The sequence below is a fragment of the Accipiter gentilis genome, chromosome 15 (genome assembly GCF_929443795.1).
Source record: "Accipiter gentilis chromosome 15, bAccGen1.1, whole genome shotgun sequence".
Classification (NCBI taxonomy): Eukaryota; Metazoa; Chordata; class Aves; order Accipitriformes; family Accipitridae; genus Astur; species Astur gentilis.
In genome coordinates this window covers 13,787,338-13,811,509 of record NC_064894.1, presented here as the reverse complement: position 1 = coordinate 13,811,509, position 24,172 = coordinate 13,787,338, and positions in this window count along the sequence as shown.

The following is a 24,172-nucleotide window of genomic DNA, read 5'->3' as shown; positions in this document are numbered from 1 at the left end:
TAAGTAATAACAAGCAGGGTAACTGATTTGGAAAACAGAAGAACTACGTAGGCACATATTCCCCCCACCCCCCCACCCCCGCAGAAAAAAAAAAAAAAAAAAAAAAGGAAATGCTTGGAATTGATTCTTCTTCTTTTTAATTCTCTTTCTTCCTTTGACACTGCTGACTGAGTTAATATCTTTATGCTTCCTGTAAAATTAAGTGTAAGTATGAAAGACAGGGATTTGAAATGCAAACACTACAAAATCAAGCATTTATGAATAAAAATATGACATTTTAATGATGCTTTACAAAGTTCAGAGCTGCAGAACATGAGTGTCTTTGGTACTTTCAAATTTGTATACTTTCTTCTATTTTTACCCATTGGAATGTTACTAAGGAAAGTGGTATAGGTATTTTTTTTATACAAATGCTTGTCAAATAATATCTAGAGTTAGGATTTTTTCTCTTCAGGTGTTGTTGTTGTAGCATTATGAACTATGACTGGTCTGCAGTCTCCTTTAAAGAGATCTGCTTAGGATGAAATACTATCTAATTATGATTATGATTATGATTATGATTAATCCCCCTTGATTTTCCATGTACTGGTATACATGCTGAAAGATCATTAGACTTGATCTTGAGCAAGCTGGGAGAATGTCTAAATCTGCAGATTGCTATAGAATTTAATAATCATATTATCAACATTTGTCTCTTAATGGCTCAATGAGCTCGCTGCTACCAAAAGTAAAAATAATCTATTTTATGGTGGGAACTGCTACAACTTACTCAAACTATCTAAAATTTAGATACTTCAGCTAGGATTCATATCAACTAAAGTTAGTCTTCTGCAACATAAAATTGACAACTAAAAGAATTGCAATTGATTCTTTTTATACTTAATGTGATGATACAAACAATGAATCCTTTCACCAGCTATTGCTATCTAAACCAGGATGTGACCACTTGCATCCTCAATGATCCTGTGCCTTTTCATCAGCAGTAAAGGTACTATATGTTGAACTACTCAGATGTACATGGCTGTTTCATCAAATTGATTCCATGCATACTCTGAGATAAACTTTCAGGCTCCTTGAAGCGCCAACAGTGAGAAACAGATATGTTGAGGATACAATTTCTTCCTCTGCTTTGGATTCCTAATATGAGAAGGCAGCCCTATCTTTCTGTAGTAAAATGAACTAAACTGTTACCTTAGACTTAAATGGATAAAAGTACAAAATGTAAATTTACTTCAAGCTCAATACAGTTGCTTAAAAATAAGACTGTAGTGCCATTGAGAGGCTGAGGACTTCTGAGAAGTCCACAAAGGGGCTGACTGATGCCACACAGGATGGACAGAGATGTTTTGCTGGACTGGCAGAGGAAACTGCAGAGGGTAACCTCAAGCCCTATGTTTAGGCAATTGAATCAAGCCCTAACCATTAAATTTAGAAACCCCAAGAGCAGCATAGAAGGAAGAGGACTTAATGAAAATGAAGTATGTTAAAAATAAGGAATTTAGCAAAGTGGCTTATTGCAAATACTCAACAAACTGAAAGCAATAAGAGATTAATATTCAGACCCTTACCAATTATCCTCATTCAGTCACCTACATTTAATGCAATTGTGTCATATGAATGCAATGTATCAAAATAATGGATGAGTATTTCATCACTTTATGCATCCTGTCAGAACTTGGTTTAGTACTACATCTCGGGGCATGTCTTTGGAAACTTCAGCTGAATCGAAAAAAATATCTAAATTTGAGGACTTAGTTATAGAGTGGTGGAGACACAAGCCCTGAGCCCTCCAAGCTCTTAATACATGTACAGATTCTTTGTGTTCTGGACTGGACACATATGTCTAAATATTTTGCTGCACCAAAGATGATAGCAATGAGATAATCAAACGTGCTGAAAATGTGAGAAAATATTTCAATAAGCCAGGGTTGTGATATACTATCTATTTATTGTTCTTTTTATTATTTGGACTGACTCAAAAGTACAAATGTTACTTTTAATTTTGATTACAACACCTTTTGAAAATAATTCTTAATTTCCATTTTAATCCTGTTGTGTATTTTTAAAATAGCCTCAACAAATGGCTATGAAGTTTCTAGGTTTTTTACATAGTGGTATATATTTTGTGCTGAGCTACATCTAATGCAGTTCCTGTAAAGTCAGTAAATTTGTGTGGACTAGAAATCACTGCTGAATTTAGCTTAATATCTATGTAGAAGTCAACTGTGGTAATGCAGGCAAACCAAATAAAAATCATGGCAGGAAAGTCATTATAGTCTGCAATTAATATAACAGATTTTACAATGTGTGCTAGCAGCGAAGAGGTTTTGCCTTCTACACAGTTTTATAATAACAATTATAAGAAGAAATGGCAATGATGATATGAATATAATGAGATAGGTCATAGTTATAGGTCTAGCTGCATCTCCTTTCTCTTTATGGTTGTTGAATTCATCCCTCAGGTGTTTGGCTTCTTGTGCTTAATGGGCTTAATGTAACATTATATGATTCTTCCACATAACTATACTGTATAACTATAACTACACCAATGTTTATTAATTTGCAATCCCAAGAGCGTTGGGGCCATTTATTGGACAATAACCTCCTTAAGCCTAATTCATTCATAGGAGAACAAAAAAAAAAAAAAAAAAAAAAAAAAAAGTTATCATAATATAACTGTGCTAGAAAGAAGCAAGGCTGTACAGAGCTGCCTCATCTGCTCATCAGTGTCAGAGGCAGTTGTGCATACTCCTGTTAACAAGTATTTACGCATGTGACAAAGTCTGCGAGTGAGGACTTGGGCAGTTTAGAGGCTCAGATATTCACAGGCAGAAGCCAGGTCTTTGGAGAATTTCATTAGCATCTTAAAGGCAATTTGAGCAGAGACTTTTATGCAGCTCATGTAAATTTAGCCTGAACAACATGCATGCATAGCCATACTTCTTAAGAGCCTAGTATTTTATAATGATGAGTTAGGAAGGTCTAGTTCTTTTAAACACTTCACACTATTAAATCACTAACTGAATTCAGCTCTTCTCTAACAACTATGGAGCATGAGCATACATAATGCCTATAACATTCCTTCTCATCACATTGTTCACAAATGTACTGTTTTCCTGGCTAACCCACCTTGTATACACCTGTTAAGAAATTGCTTTAAGGTGAAAATCTTAAACCTAAGACCAGAAGGTTTGATCATGACTCTACTCAAGTCAAAAGAATGTTTTTGGTCACTTCGGAAGGATTTAGACGAGACCTAGACCTGAAAGCTCTTTGTGAGTTTAACATGAATGTTTCTAACAATCATGAGGTGACTACAAATAAGAGAGAGCGCAGATGAGGCCACGAAGATGTGTTATCAGGGCCTTTTCATTGCAAGTGAACAAGGGGTGCATTGCTGATTGCTGTGAAGCAAACTAACTCATGAGGATACGTTCCTACTTCCAAGTAAATATGTTTGGCAGCTTTCAGCAGCTCCAGCCTTCAGGTCCCCCTTCTGTTACTGACCTAATTGGATCTTCTGTCTTCAAACAGTTTCTTCCTTCCTTTATCCTGGATTGAAGCAAGGGAGGTCTTGCTTAATTATATGCTTTAATGCTTTTTGAGAGCTGAAGGATAGGAGCAAATAAGCTAAAACCCACCAGATCAAAGCATTTTTATGAAGTACAATACTTTGCCCAGCAGCAAAAGACATATCAAACATTGACCTCTTTGCAAAGGCAGTTAGCCTCGTGATTGCCCTCCTAACAGTTATTTCTGATCTCTTCCCCTGTTTACCACAATTCATTTCTCTTCTGCTGGAGGATGGTTCATAACAGCTTCAGATTATAAACTATACAGTTCACTTAGTACAGTAGTCACAACTGCTGCAGAAACTCTCATAATAAGGGAGGTTAATACTTCAAAAAATCCATAGGAGTGACTTATTTTATCTTTTTTTGCTTCTGGCTTTCATTGCAGAGCTATTTATTTGCTATTAAAATATATAAGACTGAAGCAGAATTTCTCCCACTGTAGTAATCACATTTCTAGTGTCAGTAAATATGTTGTTCAGAATATATCTAACTTGAAAATGGATCCAGTTTTCAAGTAAGTTTTTTACTGCATCCAGCTACGCTCAGTTTGTGTTCATCCAGTTGCACAACACCCCTCTGTTCTTTTCTTGGCTAGTATTTTGTATTAATTCATCCACTTTGCATAGATAGTAAATAAAGATTTTTGCTTCCACCTGGTGCACTATAGAATAGAAAGGCAATAGGATAACTTATTGCAGTATCCTGAAAAAAATAGAACATGGTGAAAAAGTGTGACTACTGATGTGTTTTCCCTTAACCATTCAGCATGCTGGTCATGTATATGATCCCAAAGAACTGCTAAAATGTAGATAGCAATAGATTATGGCAAGAATATGTATCCCAGAAAACATTCATGAACCATAGAACTATTCTATTTTATGAAAGGCTTACATTAGGACTTCACTCCCTTAGTTCCCCATCTCCAGTTTTATATCTCTAAATGAAATGTGTTAAATTCTTAATTTTTTTCTCTGTTCTTTGTGTTTCCACTTTTGAGAATGAATGTAATATACTTTTTTGTTTTAGAACAAATAAATCCTAAAGTATACATTCCAAAATATTTCCTTCAATTTTTGTGATTTCAGCACACTCTTTCCTTTTCCTTTGCCTTTGCCTCTCTTTTCTGCCTGTCTTATCTGTCTTTTCTCATGGTCTTTGATTCATTTAGGCCTATAATTCCATCACTACAAATTGTTGCTATGTACTAATTTGGCTGCTTCGGATATTAATATGCAAGATTGAGGCCCTGTTGAACAGCGTCTTCTGTGACTATTTCACTACTCTTTGGGTGTTCCTAGGATTAATGGAGACTATGTTTCACAGCATGTACCAGACTCACCTTTCATTAGGTACTTTGACTTCCTGAAGGTCTTCATGCTTCCTGCTGGCCCTCTAACCAGTTTTCCTGTCTGTAGCAGCAAAAGCATGATCATTTGACCCTTTAACTTCATAAGCAGCATTTCTACTAAAAAACCCCAGCATTTAGCATTTCTTCAGCTAAAATTAAGTAGAGATATGTATCTCAGGAACACTGCTAAATGTAGATTTTCAATTAACTTTTCTCTGACCCTGTTTTTTAAAAGTTGACTTCAGAATTTTAGGCCTGGAGACCAAAATTTAAATGAACTGAATGCATGTCCTTTCTAAACACATACATGGTGATATTTTCAAATTCCCTCCAATAATTTACCACACTGACAGCAGACAGATCTGAGGTGCACAAGTAAGCACCGTTATTGGAAGCTATCGTTTGAAGTAGATAAAGAATAAATGAGCACGGTGAATGAATATGCTTTACGTTTCTCCAGCTTATAACTAAAGCCCTATGAAAGTAGTTGCAGGTTAGGAATTTTCTAACCTATAAGGCTTTTATCTATACAGTAACTGTTTTGTGAATGACCAACATCCACTGAGAGACTCCCTGGGCAGTGAGATCCAGATTTTGGAAGTTTTCTTGGCAGCTCCCTGTTTAGCTCCAGTGAGAGGACAGATGCCTTTCATACTCTGGATGATGTTCATATGGAGTTTTGGCCAGTGCTGTGTTTTTTTCTTTCTTTTACAGAAATTTTTCATTTCCATTGTTAGCCACTGCTGTTTTATAAAACTTCCAGCTGGAACACCAAGTGTTTAGATGGAAACTGACCCTTTCAAATGATCATCTCAACAGTAAAGAAGGACATGGAGGACTCAATTTTTAAAAGTGGTCTTTTTGTCAAAATGATGCAATTTTAAACCTGATGTTCATGATACATCTTTTAACACAGACAATTAATTCGAGGACCCAGATAAAAAAATGGCTTGCTACTTTAGGAGCTCTAGTTTAAAAGATGGATGAAACTGTCTGTACAGTTAGATAATTTTAAGTTGGTGTTCTATGGTTTTTTTCAGGAAGGCGACATATTGTACCAGCTGCTAGCTATAAGAACTTTCCTTATTAATTCAGTTGTTGTCTTCAATATAAAGATAAAAATGCATACGTGTTTGGTTCCCTTAGATCATTAATTTGATGTTACTTTTATTTTGCAAATCTATTTATCTATCTATCATTCTATCATCAACTGCATGTCATAAACTGCATAGCAAGGTATTAAAATATACATGCAGGCCTTACAAAAAATAAGCTGTAAGTTATGTTAGAAGTAATGCACTTCAAATATTTCTAGTAAATTAATTATAATGAACAATCAATACCTTCAAAGGAGAAGGCTAGTTTCACTCTACTAAATTAAAATATGAAAGTTAAAAAAAAAAAAAAATAAAAAATTCCAAATTGTATTTTTTTAAAGCAGAAACAAAATTAAAAGGCAAGGTAAAGCAGACCTAAGATCATGTGTTATCTGAAGAGGTTTACACCTCCTTAACTCCAGCTTTTAATCCCTGACACAAACATATTGGTGAGTAAAAGGAGCTTCAAAGTTAGTGGAAAGGCAACACTGGGTGTTCTTGTCAGGAACCACAAAACATATGGAAAATGACCACTAAGATCCTGACTCCTTTTCATGTATCACATTCAGAATGTTAAAGGGCAATTCTCCTGCACTTCAGAACTCTTGTGTATCACCAAAATGGAGTAAATAAGCATTTATGTAAATAAGAATGGGTACTGGGAAAAAAAAGGGTTAAGATGCAAATTGTGCCTTAGATGTGAAAGTGTGGGAAATTAAAGTAAAATCACACACAAGTAGCCAAATATTTCAATAACTTCTATATTTCTGGATGTTGACATAATTTTAGGAAAGCTACAAAATCGCCCATGAAATTAAGCATTCTTAATAACACGTTTAGTCCCTCTACTGTTTTAAGACAGATGGTGTATGGGCAGCTCTAGTCTGGCTGCACATATATTTTTAATAAGCTTTGTTCATACAGAACAACAAATACTATCATGTGAATATCCAACTAAAACGGATACACATGTAAAGGGACTGCAAATCAACAGAGTTCAACTGGGAAGGTAATAGTAGTTGAGCCAGTTACTAACCATATCAGCAACAACTGGAAGATAAAACTGTTTTTTTCTACAGAGTGACTGTGCACAGTATCGACTACCAAGAAAACCACACACTTCAACTTCTTTTATGGATGTAACAAGCAAAAACTATGGGGAATTAACTAAACAAAATTTTCACTGAAGTTTACTAAGTTAGTGCTAACCCCGACTCTATTTCTATTTTTCTCCTTCAGTTCTGAATGTTTGAGCTGCAGTTCTGAAAGTAGTTTTATTTCTATAAAATAAGTAATTTTCTGCATGCAGACAGAAATTAAAATCAATGGTATATTTTTAATGAAAATATCCACATATCTGCATCAGTGATAATATTAAATGCATGGCATGAATCTAGACATAGAATGAAAAATAAAATAAAGGTATGGGATGGCTTGCATTTCTTTTACCTAAGCAAACAGGAAGAAAAGAAAAAGAACTTTTGATATGTGTCAATCACCTTCCCTTTTACCTATTTAGAATATTGTCTTACAACAGTATTATAAGAATACGAACAGAATAACTTGTAGTAGAATTCCCAGTAAATACTATGCATCTTGAATAAATGACAAATTTTGGGTTGTATGGAAGTTTTGCAAATAAAGAGCCAAGTACAGTAACTTGGAGTAGACTTCATTTCACTCAAGATAGGGAGGTGCTAGCTGCTTTGCATTCCCATTATAGTTGATGGGAGGAAATAAATACTTTGAGAACACACTTTCATCTGACTTAGTTGAGCTACTTTGGGATGAGTTACACTATATGTTAAGATGTGTATCTCTCAGTAGAAGTGGAGTAGGATGATTTGCTCATACATAGGTAATGGTATTAGTCTACATTTGGTCAGATACTTAACTCTAGTTTGATCAGATGCTTGCCTTCACATTTCGTACAGTAAAATGCTTCAGAATGTCACTCTGAAATTTAGTAATTTTATCATAATTTTTTGAAGGAATACATTCATGCCCAGTCTACTCCATTTGTCCTTCTACCATCACATGTTCTGGATTTTTTGCCTCTTCTCCCATTGGTCTTCTAGAAAACACCCATGCTGGATTCACAGACAGAAACCATAACTAGTTGTTTTCCAGACTAAATAAATTGGCATCTTTTATCTGTTCCAAACTGAGATAATCTTTCATGATAACTAGCATCATACACAGTATTTCAAAGTGATTGTCATAATTTCCTTGAACAATATTATTTTTTCCTATCTCTTCTCATATAACCTTGAGTCACATTTGCCTTTCTGTAGCCTTAGCACACTAGTTTTTCCCTTTCATCTTCAGTTTTTTTGTAAACCCATATCCTTGTGCTCAGTTTTTTCCCTCTGATGAGCTTGCATCCTGAAATTACTCTCTTTAGACAGTAGACCTTGCACCACAAATTTTCACTGGCAATTCACCCAAATTCCCCCAAGCCTGTCAGTGTTTAAGAGGCATTTGGACAATGCCTTTAATAATATGCCTTAAATTTTGGTCAGCCCTGAAGTGGTCAGGCAGCTGGACTAGATGATCATTGTAGGTCCCTTCCAACTTAAAATATTCTTTCTATTCTATTCTCTTCTGTTCTGTTTCTCTCATTACAGGACTCACAGTATGGCATTTGATTTTTTTTTAATATTGACAGTATCTCCCATATTTAGCCTATCAACATATTTTATTACTTTACTCCTAATTTTTTAGCCAGAATTAATTTGAATATTATGTTAGCTTTTCCTAACACACTTGTGATTTTTTTTAGTGATATCTAATGTAACAATGTAGCAAGAAAAAGGACTGACATTACAAATAATTCATGAACAGTCTCAAAACTAAATGAATATTCCACTTGGTTTTCTCCAGGGTGGAGATACTAAGGATGAGAGCAAAGACTATGTGGTTAGTGGGCAAGAAGGTAATTGAAACATCATAATGAAAGCTTACAGTAAAATTTTTTTAAAAAAGTGGCAAAAAACCCATAAAATATCTCAATCAAAGGAACTAATACTCTCTATCATAGTACGCTGGAACATTCTGTATGTGAAATTGCTAATTTATCATTAGGAAGTCAGTGAAGGTGGTATCATATAACTGAGATGGGAAAATACAATGTCTGCTTTTAAGAGGAAGGAAAATAGCAATCTGTATAAGTGTAGACTCATTGTCATATGAATCAACAGTATTGAAAGCTCTGGACAAATTTTAAAGGAAAATGTAATCAAAGAAATGGAAGAATGTGGAAAATGGGATGAAATACAACACACATTTAATAAAGGTAGTTCATGCCTGATTAATTTGATATCTTTTTTGATAAGTGAATTTTTAGACAAGGGAAATGAAGTACATCTAATCTATCTGGACTCAGGCTCTATGAATAATTGATTTTTCAGTTCAGCCACTCATCTGAAAAAAAAATAAAAAATTAAGAACTGGAAGAAAAATAATAACAAAAATAATGATTACAATAAATTGCTTAAGGGATAGGGAAAAGGTAGTAATTTTAGTAGCTATAGACATCCTCTCTGTATGTATATGTATTTGTATCATAAAGAGAGAGAGGTTTAAAGTTATAATAGCAAATAAGGGAAGAAGGCAGATGTGTTCTGTCAAATCTAAACAGAAACAAACAGCAGTGAGATCATATAAGGCCTTGTCTAAGTACTTTATTAAAAATTATTTTGTTTGGTTTGATTAGGTATTTTAACAATTTTAGGAAAGAAGGATTTCAAAGAGGGCTTTAAATTCAGCCCTGGATATGTTAAGTTGTTAAGTAGTTGCATCTATTGAGAAAAGTAGCAATAATTAGAAAAGCAAGAGATATTGTACTATTAATTCTCCAATGTGTAAACTCAAGGAAGAATAGTATGTGAACTAAACCAGAATCATACACATAGATAAAATACTTTTTAAGGAAATATTAAAATTAATTTTCTTTAGGTTGCTAAAGCAAAATAAATTTTAAATCTAAAATAAGTATAAATTGAAATTAAAATAGTAACGTTACTAAAAATACAAAAGTTTGAAGAAGCCTTTGGAAGAAAACCTACAAAAAATGGACAACACAAGAATCCCGTTGATGAGAACAGTGAATTATTATCTTAGCAGAGGTATCAGATGTTTGGAAACAATTTTTAAAGCATCATATACCTCAGCTAATCCTTTTGGAAGAATACTTTAGTTGATCATAAGTCTCTACTTTTATTTAGTTAGAAATAGAAGACAGATATGTCCTCACAAATCCAATCATAAAGTGACAGTAGATATTATCCTGAAGACAGAAAGCACAGTCAGATGGGTTGGTTGTTAATTTTATAAGGTGTCTTAGTGTCTATATCAATACGCTTACTTAAAGTGCTTGTAAATAAGGGCACATTTCTTTTCATAGGAAAAGAAACAAGGATAATTCTTGTTCACTACATATATCATTAAAAATAATTGTTAAATGTTTCTGCCAGAGTTTTGCCACATATACAAAGAGGTTACTAGTTAGAAGGTAAAGCCAGATCAGTCAGGACTTATTGTGGTTAGACAAATTGCTGCTAATAAAGTTAAGATGTCTGTGATTTGAGTTACAGTTCTCATGAAGATAACATCTAATACATTGTATTATCTCTCGGAACGCAGAAAAATCTTTAGCCAAATAGAATGTAAATACATGTTTCTTCTATTAAAAAGAAAAAGATTTTGGAGAAAAGTTAAGAACTGGCATTCCATCCACATATAAGAATCCTGGAAGCTTAGATTTAACAAGTGGAGTTTTTCATTAGGAACAAAAGCAAGAGAGGTACCCACTGTCACTAATTAAGAAAACTAGGACACTCTGCACCATAGACTTTGGTAATGATGAAATCAACAGTAATATCAAAATATGTAATTGCAGTATTTCCAATATTTTAGATTTTTTTTCAGTTGAAGACATTTTAGTAGAAGCAAATGTAAAGGCTGAGAAAAAGTAATTATGACTAGCTCTGATTTACAGAAATGTAAAATACTTGAAAATAAGAAACATGCAAGAGTGCATTACATGAGCTGCATTTGCAAAAAAAAATTCAAATGGGAAAACAATTTTCATTAGCAACTTTTGTCTGTACAATGGTCTAGTCTTTCTGGCAGTCAGCTAAAGAACTCTGAATGTTAACTCCAGTGCTCATTTTCCTGAGACAATAAGGCTCAAATCCTGTCAAGCTGAAAAGCTTAGTTCCCTACATGTAAGGTTATTCTTGTTGCTCTCATTCTGAAGGAAATAGTATCAAAAAAAAGTTGATTTTGCTTCCCTAGAATGCTCAGTTACTGTTATAGTCAGATGAAAGCCTTCTAGCACACACCGCTCTATGTGAAACACAGGCCAGAACTAAGACATACCTCGCAGTTCACTGGGACCTGTAAGGTTTGGGGTCAGCTGCCATTGCAATTTTGCTCGAGTTACTCTCTGGCAACATATACTAAAAAGGGAATAATCTGTCCACTTAAGCCATTGTGAATCCATTATTCTTTCTTTTTTTGGAGATATGTTTATTTTAAATCTGAAACTGTAAGATACATTCTTATCAGAATGAGCATCTTCTCCTCACACACATGAAGTAATTTTTCATATGGCTGTTTGCTGGTACAAAAGTTGAACTGTTTTTTTGAACTTACATTGACAGTTTCATTAAACTTAGTAGGCAAATCACTGAGCTTCCCATTAACAAGAGGTTTGCAAAAGTGCCAAATAATGATAAAATTAAGGGAATCCATTATGACATAAGGAGCCTAAGCTAAGCTTCTGAACATTTTTTATTTATATTGCAGCTTGAACATGTGCCAATAATGCAGCAGAAGAAAAGAGAAAGCTCTTGTACGGTCTGTACCAGTATCAGTAAAGGCTGGGTGATGAATGGATTGAGTGCAGGACTTGGGGATATTGGTAGATGAAAAATTAACTATGAGCCAGCAAGGTGTGCCTGCAGCCCAGAAAGCCAATTGTATCCTGGGCTGCATAAAAAGAAGCGTGACCAGCAGGACAAGGCAGGTGATTCTCCCCCTCTACTCTACTCTCATGAGACCCCACCTGGAGTACTGCATCCAGTTCTGGGGTCCCCAGCTCAAGAAAGATATGGAGTTGTTAGAGTGGTTACAGAGGAGGGCCATGAAGATGATCAGAGGGCTGGAGCACCTCCTGTGCAGACAGGCTGAGAGAGCTGGGGTTGTTCAGCCTGCAGAAGAGAAGGTTCTGGGGAGACCTTGCTGCAGCCTTTCAATATATAACAAGGGCTTATAAGAAAGATGGAGAGACACTTTTTACCAGGGCCTGCAGTGACAGGACAAAGTGTAACTTCTAAAACTAAAAAAAGGTAGATTTAGATACAAAGAAGAGTGTAGATATAATTAGATAGATACACGGAAGAAATTTTTTTATGATGAGAGTGGTGAGACACTGGCACAGGTTGCCCAGAGAGGCTGTGGCTGCCCCATCCCTGGCAGTGTCCAAGGCCAGGTTGGATGGGGCTTGGAGCAACCTGGTCTGGTGGAAGGTGTCCCTGCCCACGGCAGGGGGGTTGGAACCAGGTGATCTTTAAATGTCCCTGCCAATCCAAACCATTCTATGATTCTCTAATGTTATTCTAGTCACTGGGCCTTCAAGAGTTGCAAATCTGAGACCTGAAGAACGACAGGAATAGTGAATGTAATTGAAACAAAAATGAAAGAAAGGTGAAAAAATAAATGCACAATGTGGAAGGCTTCACAAAACCTGTATCATGATGAAAAAAACTTTAAAAAGATTAGCGATATGTACCTGAAATGTTTTGATTCCTAATAAGATGCCATGAAATGCAAATTAAGCCATTTAAAATTGCAGCTTCAGGTCTTTACTGAACAGAAACTGTCAAGTTTAAGATCCTGTATGAACATTAGGTAGGGTTTTTTTTTTAAATTTAGTGTCTCTTCAGAGACCTCAATGGAGACTCATTCAGTGCATAGTGGATTCTAAAGAGCAAAGATGCAAGGTTGCATAAGAAATGAGACTGGAGAATTATGCAACAAATCTCATAGTGTCATGTATAGACATCCAAGACGTAATATATTACAATATACTGTATTGGTACCTCTTTTCAGAGGGATAAACTAGAAGTTTATTAGAACAAGGAGAATACTAAACTGTTCTAAAGATAAGAAAGGAAGAACCAAGGCAGAATGGACTACAATTGTTTTCTTCACAGACAAAGAAAAACATGACTTAAGAATATGTACAGCAGTAAAAGTTTTAGAGAATTTAGATTTAAAACTGCTGTCATCCCTATAACATACTATGATAACAATATAGGCTGCCTGCTAAAATGAAAGGGGAAACTTTATCACAATATGTAATTAAACTGTAGAGATTGATGCCACAGAACCCTGTCTAAGTGAAAAAAGTAAACTGGCTACCAAATGGAATATTATGGGGATATTTTTGAATTATAATTATTTACTATATGGTGCAGGTATGAGCCGCAGAGTATTTGGCAGTTATTAGAGACCAAGATGAAACTAATGGAGACAAGGGGAGAGACAAGTTTCATTCATGTATATATTGCAGACAGAACTATTATCTGCCTATAGGAAGTTTACAGCAGTAAGAAGAAAGGGCTGGCAAAGTCTGCCCATGTTTCAGTTTTCAGCTCAGTTCATTAGTGTATACTCTCATTGGTGGAGTTATGCTATCCCCATGGTGGAATACAGCTGGAGCATGAGGAGGAGTTGGTTGAGCACACTGAGATGCAGACACAGGGTATTATTTGCCATCTGAGCATTTGAAGCATTTATTTTGAGAATGACAAGCGCAGCAGCTAACGGTAGAAACCTTTTAGAGAACCCGTTAGTGATCCTAACTGGAAGACGATTGTAGACTGAAGAATTAATGATCCACACAACAGTTTACCTGAGAAGGTGCAGGCCTTTGCTGCGCCGTGTTGTGTTATGATGCACATTTAGCTTGGCCTTCAGGGTTGTGTTGGGCTGTGCGTATCCCTTGGGTGCAGGGTACACCTATGTACCTGGTTACAGTGATGAAGGGGCCTCTAGACAGCTGCCATTTGCATCAGCGATTACACTACCTGTGTGTCCTTGTATTTATCTTAAAGTGAAGCAGTATGTTCTCATGTGAACATCCTTTTGTTTGACACTAGAAATGATTAATAGAATTGTTCTGTTCTAAGAATATCCTATAAGAGCTCTAAAGACCAAAATGCCATCAAACAGATGGGATCTGCACTATGTGCTGTTCCCTCACTGGAGGTCTGTCTGATGATGCATCACTGTACCCTACCTCTGAAGGCATGTAAGGTTATCCATACTATCCTCTTTTTCCCTACAGTGTTAACTCCAATAAATGGTATTTTAAGCAATATCTTACCAGACCTGAGTGATCTTTTCACTGGGATCATAACAAACACCAGCCCCGGTGCCTTGCAGCAGTGCACTACAAATCCCAGGTTAGATAAATTAGACATTTAAGCCATCTGAGAGTGTTTGCTCCCCTGCAATACAAGTTCTAGGGACATGATGGATGTTCCTTCAGTATCTGAGGCCAGCACATAGCACTACATTCAATTTTGCTTTGTGGTAGCATCTTCCAGAAAAGAGGATGTCAGTCCCTTCCTTAGCTGTTCCAATTCAGAGCAGCTACAGTGCAAACATCCATTCTATCCTATGCTGCCTGTACTATGGAGGTGATAATTCTTGATTAGTGGGGCCCAATATACATAGCTGGGAACAATAATATCAAAGCTGCTCATCGGAAGGATGAGCAGTTCCCATCTATTCAAGGTAGTGAAAAAACACTCTTGAAGTTGTCACTTGTAAACAGTCTGGCATTGGCCATAGGACATGTAATTTGACAAAATATGGATTTAAGCCAAGATGGCAATGCTGATGTTACTAAATAGCTATGTTTCTTCATTACAAACAACCGGTAAGATTTCTCAGAATGCTCTCTCTGTTGCAGTGTTCCATTGTGGCAAAATGGCTGTGACTATCTGACTTGATTTAAACTACAACTGATTTGGATCATCAAGAAGTGTAAAGCAGTAAGACTGAATCACTGAAACTGAGGAAAGAAACATTGCAATGTTAATAATTAATTTGTCAATACCTCTATTTCTTCAAAGGGTTTATCTTGGTCAAATAATTTCTAAGAGCAGAGACACGTGTTACCATTGTCTCTTTTGCAGCTGTTCTACAGTAGAAGAGCAATAGTCCTACAAACAGCAATCAGCGGGATGCTAGTGATTGGAAAGAACTTAAAGGCAAAGGGAGTGATGGGTCTGTGTGTGCGTGTGTGTGATTTTCCTAGGGAATCAAAACACTTTGCAAGTCAGAGAAAGAACCAGTGTTTGTATAGCCACTATTGCCTTACATGTGGAAATGAAACAAATTGATAAAATTATCTTATATACACAGTCACTAACTTTATTGATCATTGTATCAGAGCTAGTGCAAAAGGATGAATGAGCTTTGCTAGACAAGTGGGTGCAGAAGCTGCAGAATCAGTGAGCAGCAGGAAACGAGTGATTTTCTGAGCTCCTGGAATGACATAACTGTATGTATCTCTGTATGCCATATACAAATACCAGAATATTTTCACTTGTAGTTCTGTTGGTGTGTGACTGGTCACCTAAACTGGAAGACAGTGTTTCTGCTCCTGGACTAGAAAATTAATGCATTGAACAAGAAAGAAGTTAATTCTTGCATCAAAGCCTCAAGCAAGAGCCTCGTGCATTACGTAAGTTCTTATTTATGATAACATTTAAATAAGATCTAAATTATTCTGGTTACCTAAACTTTATCTGACTGAATACAATGATGCATGTAGAAAAGGCATTAGAAATATCTGTTCAGAGGTGCAGCAGAAGACAAGACCTCAAAGGAAATGAGAGGGAGACTAAAGAGGTAAATCTCCCCTGCTGTCCCTGCTGAGGAAGACAGGAATAGTTGTTTGGCACATTTCAAGAAAATCAGGCTTTTTCCTCAAGACTACATTTATTAGTCAGTGGATTAATAAATTCTCACTTCTCTGGCATCTGCATTTCTGTAAGAAATCACAGAAGTAATTAATTCTTCATGTGAAAATACACTTACTTTCTCTACCCTTTAGTAAGAATAATTTACTATCATGGAATGATTCTTTGAACACGCACATTCATTAGATACCTGGCTGTTCTCAGATGATAATGGACAATTATTGACAATTTTGGTTTTAAGTACAACAGCAGAAATATAATTCCTATCCATAAAGAGTAAATAGAAATGCTATTTATTCCTTCTTTCTAAATGACACGTTAACCTTTTGATTAATCTAGTGCTAAAAGTCACATGGCATTATTTTATTAAACAGCATTTCATGTCAGTCTTAATAGCTTGAATCAAACATCACTTACTGTTTGCCCTTGGAGTGTTCACTTCTTGTGTTATTTGCATAAACAAATCATGTAATACGCCTCTCTGATGCAAATCCCATTGATTAATATCACGTATTTATCTTGCAACAAAGGACTTCATAGTGTTAAAGATCCAATAACTAGAAGAGGAACAAGTGCAGAGAATGGGAAGACACCGAGTCTTCAGTCAAGTTCCCCATGGTGACAATCTCCGTAATTCCACTGAAGGCAATGGAGCTAAACTGGATTTAATCTAAATCTTAATTTCATCAGTTTGCCTGGAAGATGAAAAGCCAGGCGTTTTACTGGGAACAGCTGGGTTTGTAGGCTCCTGCATTCTGTATATGACCTTGTAAGGTTCCTCAATTTTTGTTTGAACTCCTTTGTCCCCAAGCCATAATGTACAAATCTGCCCATTGAAATCATAAACTTAAGCTAGATATTTTTTTACAATGCTTATTCAAGGCTCTGGTTTTATTATACATCAATATAATATTTACCATATTTATTAATCCTAATAAATTTTTGATTGCTCCCTTTTCTGAGAAATCTGGGCTTCCACTAATAACTACGTCAAGTAGAAGGTGGCAAAATGATGTTTTTTAGAATGGTTATAAAGTTGCAGGAAGCAAACAAAAACATTTTAAAATAAAGAAGTTTGATCTTTCCCTGTACTGATCAGGCAATATAAATAGGTCTATGATAAAACCCCAATCAACCAGAGACACAACATTCCATTTTCTGAAGCTGAAGTTCATTTCTATCTTTAATTCTCTCCCTTTCCTTCAGAACTAGAATAAGAATTCAGTTTGATCTAAAAAAAAAAAAATATCCATGTGAGGAATTTCACAAAGAAATATTAGATGCACGTGTGACTTTTAAGCACCTATCTTGAACTATGAAACACCATTATTATTACAAAGTCATCACTAACTTGTATCCTAGCACTGCAAGTGCTTAAAATGACATGTAGCTTAAGTTGCCATGAGTAGGTCTAATAGACACCTACTTTTCTTCTGCTGAGCATCTGATATCTACCTGTGTCTTACTATTGAGCCTTACACTTTTAAAGCCCAGGAAGAAGCCCCAGCTGACCACACAGACTGGCGCTCATGCATACAGGGAGCCCTAAACTGGTGGGCATACTCTGACAGAAAGGTGACCAAGACAGAACGTAGTAGCAAATTGTTTAGGACTTGTTTAGGAAGTGGGAGACACATACTCGTATTACTGCCTACCCAGTTCGGAGTGGGGATTAGAAGGCAGCTTCACCATCTTCTTGCTCATACAGAGAGGCTTAACTTCAGCAAGAGGTAATAAATAAAACATACTACAGAGTATTTTTCATCTGAAATAGTCTTTAGGAGACTAGAGACTTGGAAGTCTAAGACTAAGACTAAGTAAAGACTTGGGACCTGAATATCACACACTGTTAGGGTACAAGAACATCTTCAATTTATTGATACCGTTTTTTATGTGTGAAGTCCCTCAGGAAGGGTATTTTGCAACCAATTGTCCAAGTTGGCAGAAGGAAGTATTTTGCAATACAGAATGCAGTTAACCAGCTGGACTCATAAAAACACAATGGTAAGAAATTTTCTTTTTTTTTAATGAATGTTAGGGAAGCTGATACTGATACTTGATTGTACCCCTAACACTTTCTTCCACCCCACAAGTAAACAAATCACACAGGTTAATCCTGGATTCTGCAGGTCTTAGTCAACGAGCCGTCTTAGAGAAGGATTTAAGCTTCGATTTCCTGCTCAGAAAAACTTTTGACCTTAGACAATAAGGTTGTATTATTGTGCCTTTGTTCCTCTTTCGTAAAATAGAGATTTCCAAGAAAGATTGAGATCTACTGATAAAGAACACTACAGAAAATATAGCTTCTCCCCAAAATAATATTTTTCAAAATTCTTACCCTAGCTGCTCCCTGGTTTCTATTTGGGATGTTTTGTTTGTTGTTTTTTTTTTTTTTTTTTTTGGGGGGGGGGGGGGAGAGGATACAGTGGCAGAAGTTGGTTTGATTCTTTGCTTTAAAAAATTATAATGTCTATCTTTTCAGCTGATGACATGTAATTACTGTTATTATGACTTTTTTTTTTTTTTTTTTGGCCATGTGCCAGCTTGTGGGACCATTGTATGAGAAGATTCACCTAAAATAAACAAAGAAATGAGCAAAATTTTACTCTGACCAATTTAAGAGAAAAAACACACAAGCCAGAAAGCAATTAAAAATGACAGCTTACTACTTGAAGGATGTGACATAGATACCTCCAAGAGTCCAACAGATTCTGGACTATTTGGCAGAAATAAAAAAAAATACTACCAAAAAAAAAATGCAGGACATGCTCAGAAACAGTCTGTATGAGGTTTCTGGGAAGAGAAAAGAAGAGAATGAGATGCAGCAGCAGAAGACCCTAATGTTACAAAGAACAATTATCAACAACTAAAACTGTGTCTGATGGGTTTTCACCTTACAATGAATTACAGTCCTTATTTTCCCATTGAGACAGCTAGAGTGGCATATAAAAAGGGAGGAACAGCAGTGCAAAAACTGCAGATGTATTGTTACCTTCTATAGTCAAATAAGTTCAATTCCATAGCCAAGTTAGGATTTCGCCAAAGCCTGAGCAATTATCAGAATACACAAGAGTAGTTTACCAGCATTAATCGTAAATGTATTACACAGATAAGAAAATATGTACCTATCACAGCACATTGAGAATCCATCCAAAGTAGAGAAATTTTGTGGCAAGAACACTGTAATAAACTGGTGTCTAGTGTTTTCTTTTGAAATAGCCTGAAAAATAAATCAAGCATTTCATGTTATTTGCTATATACTTAGTATAAATCATAATTGCTTTATCTTTAGTAATAGTATGGAAAGTAATTTACTTTAAGGAACTAATCTACTGTTCCGTAAGTTTTGGTTATTTTTAGTTCTCATACATGGCTAATTTACCGCATCATCTGCTGCATACAGGCCTTTGTTTAGTTATATAGCTTTCAAGTATTCTATATTTAAAGAGTAAAATTACTTTTACAGACAGCCAATGGTAGAACTTTGCAATGTATAAGCTCTTCTTTAACAGTTTCAGTCATCAATGATAGGACAGAGACATTACCAGTGTTGCATGCCGTAACAGTCAGAGATTTCATTCACAACCAGGATTATGCAATCCCTGTAACAGGGGTGACCTTGTTCTAAGATGACTATTGTCTTAATTAAACAATAAAATTAATGAGAAGGATTTTTTAAATTTATTTTGTGAAGCAATTTACCCATTGTATGAACAGAAGTAGAAGCACAAATAATTTTTAGAGAAAGCTGGTTTAGCGGAAAACAGAATCAGTTTTATTAGCTATTTTAACTTCTCTTTTACAAACATACCTTATGAAAGATGGATTTATTTTTTTAGTAAAAAAATTAGGATTTCATTTTTAGTTCCTCATTTGGTTGGATTTTTTTCCTGAGACAATACTGCATATTTCACTGATCAAGTTTCACAGTTTTTGAAAATTCAGTGAATGACATTTTTTTCCAATGAACTTCTGGTAAATTTTTTTAGAAAATCATTATTTTCCTTTATCGGTCTGAAATTTGCTGTCTTTCACTATGGCTAAAGAGACTTGGTTCTTGTAAAAATGGCATTCTTATTTCCCTACCTCCTAAGATTTAACAGCCATTCTCAGTTTCTCTGCTTCAAAGTAAAGACTACTGTTTTCGTCCTATCAGAGATCCTATTAAAGATCTTTGATTAGCATTTTGGATAGACATTCATTCTATAAGGCAATCATAAACTGTGATAAAGCAGAGAAAGATACCCTTTATTTACACAATGATGTAAACCTGTTGTATAGTACTTAAAAAAACAAACAAACCTCAGACAGAATTAACACACAAAACCATAATTATTATCACACCTTCAGATGATAATTAACATAGTATTAATAAAATTTAAATCAACTAAGCATGTTAAATTAGCTTACTTAATTAAAAATTATGTTATTTTCCTGTTAAATGGAGCTTTGGCTTGAATTTCAAAGAGAAATGTTTATTAGTCCAGCATGCTGCAAGGTACTTCCTAGCTGAGTTCTAATCTAGCTACATGATTCATGAATATGACCTGAAAAATCATGGGATGTCCTTGGAGGAGTCAAGTATAAAAATACGGTCTGCTGAAGCTAGTAGAACTGTTTTAGTTAGGGATACACCATATATTTTGCAGAAAATGTTAAAAATCTGGTTTCCCCTTTGTTTATGTTCCCCCATATTTTCAGTTTAATGTTTGGAACTTATTCCCACAAATTTGAAAACATTCCCACATTTTGAAAAATTCAGCAGCAGCTTGCTTAGCATATTAGTGGTCACAAAATCCCGGACTGTGGAGATTTCAGTTTCAGACATCTTTGTTATGAGCAAAAAGTCTTTTGTGTCCATGCCTATGCAACGTAATTTCTATCAAGGGCAGCTGGGGTAAAAACAGGTATGAATCTGACTCTAGAAAGTGAAAACTGTATGTAAATATTAGGTCCAGACACTCATAAATGGCAAGTATTTCATCGTGTAATTCTAACATGGAAGCCAAACAAGTACATTCATAACTCTTCCTCAAGCATGGTTACAAATGCAAACCATCTGGAACATGTTTTGCTGAGAAACAAATCACATTCTCACATAGTGAACTGTCAAAAAGAAAGGCTGATTTGTAGAGTATTTCAAATATTAGCTCAAGAGTTGAGGCCTTGGGTCAAATGCTTTCTCTGCCATGGATTGCCTTTGTGATCTTTGGCATATCACATAAATCTAGGTATCAGAAAAGGACTTACAGGCCTCAGTTCTAAGTTGTGATCTCAAGGCCACTTCATTGTGGAAGAACTTGTACTCTGCAGATGTCATTATTTTTACCTTTACAGTTCCTAAAAGTGCCATAACTGCATATTGGCAGAGGTCAAGACGTTCTGCATAGCTCAGCTTATTGCTTAGACTTGTTATAGTCACGGTTACAAGTTGTCCTATTTAACTTGGCAAGGATTCAGAAACAAGATGTCCCTCTCCCTAAATCCTCTGTCTGGCCAATGCGCTCAGAGCATTCCTAACACCTACCACAGGACCAGGATCCTCAGATAAACTAACGTGCGTCATTAGCTTCTTTAAAAATATAGAAAATAAGATAGTCGTGATACATCCCTGTCCTCCAGTAGCTTCCCTGTAAGCGTGCTGGTGGGACAGAGGCAGAGTCTTCTCGTCTAGCCCTATTGGTGTACTGGGAGTCACCTGCAAGGGAGCCGAATCACGTTTTGGAGATGTCTGGCTCTTTCCCTTGACTACAGAGTCCACAGCAGCTGGGAAAGCCAGCACACCTCCTCGGGTGGCTGCAAGTCGTTCTAGCTGCGAGGCCTGTCACCGGCAGCCGACTGGAAATCTGCTACGTGGGCGTGAGACGAAAGGCCCCAGGCGTGCACGGGTGATACGGGATCTGTCACGTGTCCGAAGTATTAGAGACAAAGAGGTGAAAAATAGGTATTTCTGTACAAAAGCTTAAGGATGCATCATCCTGGCTGGCGGTATTGTTAGGTTAATGTAACAGGCATGCATCCCAAGTTTTAAGAACTGATTATGTTTGTTATCATATGTATTTCATTTGAGTCATGTTTTCGATTAATTTACCAAATGAGCTGTCCAGGTAAATTAAAGAAATTCCAGGAAGCTTTCTTTTACTTCTTTTATTTTTCAACCCAAGGGCAAGTCTCAATTGTCAAAGTAGGTAACACTCTTTTGTCCATAAAATATTCGACTGTGCCTTACTCAGACCCTAAAAAGTGGCTTTTATAACCCACCTTGCTTTAATGTTCTACACTATTTTCTTTCATCCTAAGTTTTGGCAGTCACACATAATAGTTATTGGGATTTGTGCTCTGTATAAAATATTTAATAGAATTCTTTAGTTACACGCTGTAAATATTCTGCAAGTGGCAGATGGTAAAATGAGAAAACATTTGTTTAAAAGTCAAAATAGTCAACAAAAGAACAGATCACCTATCTCCTGTGGAAGACACTAATTTGGCACACCTAAATGCTTTATATCAAGTGAAAACAACAAAGAAAACAGAACTGTAAAATACTCTGAAAAAAAAAAAAAAAAGAGAAAAAAAACAAAGAAAGACTGTGATGTTAAGGATCAAACAGAAATGCAGAAAAGTGTCATCCGAGTCATAAGCTATGTTATAAATCAGACTTTTTCTACCTCGTCTTTTTCAGAAAATGTCTAAAAAACTTCATGAGAAGCTGCAATTCTTTTTTTTTTTTTTTTTCTTTATTGAAACTATTGCCTGCTGTAAGAACCGTTAGGCCTTCAGATTTTATTAAGGGCACCGTCAATTGGAACATGTTGGTTATTGCTCTCTAACTCATGTTTCTGCTTAAGGATGCAAAAGGACAGCACTTGGTGGGCAGTTTCTGTGTTTTTAACACTTGGATCTGCAACACTGTGTACAATTCCTCATTTTATATTTTCTAAACGATGAAAGAAATTTTAAAATAATAAGATCATTGTATGTTTTTTCTAGCTCTGCAAATAACAATCCTATTTTTTCTGGTTTTAATGTAAGAGCTGTAAAATCCTTTTCAGAAGTAAGACCTTGAGAGCACACTTGTTCAGAAATGTTAAATTAACATTACTAACTCTGAAGTTACATTACCGACATTCCCTGGACATCTTTTTTTCCTCATCATAACACATTAACTTTACAGTTTCTGCTGATACAGATGGGAGTTGCCTGGTCAACCTTCTCTAGCTCAAGTTCACTTGGTTTGATTGAAGCAATGAATTCCCTAGAATCCCTCTTTCCTTGCAAACAGGCTGTAAGGAGAACCAAATAAAATATTTTCCAGAAATTTTCTTTCCAGAAAATGACAGAATTTTGTGATGAAATATCTTGCTTTTCACTTCATTTATTGGTTTACACTTTTCCAATAGCAGAAATCAGCATTTTAAAGAGAACAAATGCCATAAACTAAGTTTAAACTACTAAATTTTGAAATGCTCTTCAGCAGAGCAAAAGGTGTAAATGCAGTCATGTATAATGTCATTTGAGGTTAATGACAAAATAAATTGTTTCCCCATTTTTGGAGAAAGCTTTTGTGAAGAGATGCATTGCCATAAGTTTGAAAGCCGTGCTCTGTGACAGCTGCTGACTAGTAATGAGTTCTAATGAGCTGCCTCTACTAGAAAAACTAACATTTGAAACAGCAACCTCTCTACAAATTGTAAGACCATGAGAGCAGAGACAACTTCTCTATCCTGAGCTGATAAGTGCATGCTGATATCAATAGTATTTCAATTCAAAAGCAAACCTCCACTGCTCAGTTCAAGTTTGAAAATGGAATGGGAGATTAGTGTTTGCATAGACAATCAAGATTTGCATCTATTTCCTTGTGGGTTTTGTGATAGAGTAATGCTTTTGCTATTTTAAAACTATTGATATCAAAGCAAAAGTAATGCCCTAGGAAACACAAACTAGATTATGTTCATCTAATCTAAATCTATAGTTTTAAATATATTGTAAGTATTTCTGTATTCTGAAAGAGATTACATTTATGTATTAACATGAACAAGGATTTCGTTCACAAAGACAAATGTGCCTACTCAAAGCTGGCTCTGAGGTTGTCTATCAGTTCCAATGCTATTTCAGAAGGCAACGCTGTCAGAAGGTAAGGACAAAGGGCCG